General features: G+C 41.3%; 1 protein-coding gene across 10 annotated transcripts in view; it reads right to left on the reverse strand.

The window, feature by feature from the left end:
* LOC101856787 (fibroblast growth factor receptor 4) overlaps nucleotides 1-1,264 on the reverse strand; it is a 263,607-nt gene that overhangs the window by 129,675 nt on the left and 132,668 nt on the right. The window contains exon 1 of one of the 10 annotated variants that reach the window (XM_035968432.1): nucleotides 442-727. The exons of 8 other annotated variants lie outside the window; for them this stretch is intronic. The gene's annotated coding sequence lies outside the window, so the exon portion shown is untranslated. Of the gene's footprint in view, nucleotides 1-48; nucleotides 272-441; nucleotides 728-1,264 lie in introns of those variants that run through there. One more of the 10 variants, XM_035968430.1, reaches the window with a different exon arrangement.

Genomic DNA, 1,264 nt, shown 5'->3' on the forward strand with positions numbered 1-1,264 from the left:
CTATTATTATTATTATTATCATTATTACAAGACCAAGTTAGCACATACATCACTAGCCCGGACAGCTGAGCCCTGGAAAGAGACACGGGATGATATGTTTCCAACAGACACGAGAGAGGCGGCTACAGACAAGATGTAATTATCTCGCCCATCAGATCCTGTGTTTTCTGGTGTTCGGAATCCTTCGGATTTCCGTCTGAGTCCCCCCGTGACACCTAGCGGAACACTCAGGCGGGGGAACTAAGACTAAGTAAAACCATAGGCCCAAAAGTCTCACTTATTCCTTTTCGAATGCTGTTATTATAAGGTGTTTGTAAATCCAAGTTTTGGCGTAATTAGTAGCAAAGAAATTTCCGCAAAGACTCAAAACAAAACGAAATTTAAAAAAAAGGCTATCAACTTCGTGATCCTAAGTTCTCTTTTATCAATCTATTTTCTCACATCTGTTTCTATGATTCCATGACATTTTGAGTTTCTTCCGATACTACTCTGAACTAGAAACCTATTGAAACACAAGTGCCTTGACAACACTCGATCCGAACGCCTTCTAGGAAGAGATAAACCAAATTTATGTGCTTCTTCCGATACTGCACTGGACTAGAAACCTATTAACACAAAGGCATTGACACACTATATCCGAGCGCCCAGAAGGAATAGATAAACTAAAACGTCTATTTCCGTAAATACAAAGCTCATAAAACAAGATTGCGTGAGGTAGAAGCTTATTATCCAAATGCGGAGCCGAGCCTCTCTCCTTGCGTCTACGCCGTGGCTCACAGCAGGCACCAGATTTACTCATTAAACATTCATGCAGGACATTCGCATTTGTTTCGCTGCTTCTCACGACGGAATCGCATGCGGACGCTGGTTCTTGCAAAGGCAATTCGTAGCAGAACTTCGTTCGCTCGCTCGGCTTGAATAATAGTTTTAATTATGTTGTACATATTAATGCTTTTTGCTAAATTGCTTGCTCGTAGTGACAAGTAATAATAGTCTTAATTTCTGACTTAAGTCTTGTTCTGACTTACCGTGGTGAGACATCTTTACTATTCTGTACTGAGCTCCAGGAATGTGCTCCCCATAAATGTCTACTTTCAAATTCTTTTAGTGTCTGTTGTCGTGGGGGTCTGTCGAGTCACCCAGTGTCACATGCGAATGATATGTTCATGAATGTCAGTTCATACTTGTCTCGTCCAGAGTGTTTAGCATTTTCTATAACTTCCAGACCTCAGTTAACCTTGTGCTGTCATTGTTTTTACCCCCC

This window comes from Aplysia californica, unplaced genomic scaffold (assembly GCF_000002075.1).
Source record: "Aplysia californica isolate F4 #8 unplaced genomic scaffold, AplCal3.0 scaffold00059, whole genome shotgun sequence".
NCBI lineage: Eukaryota > Metazoa > Mollusca > Gastropoda > Aplysiida > Aplysiidae > Aplysia > Aplysia californica.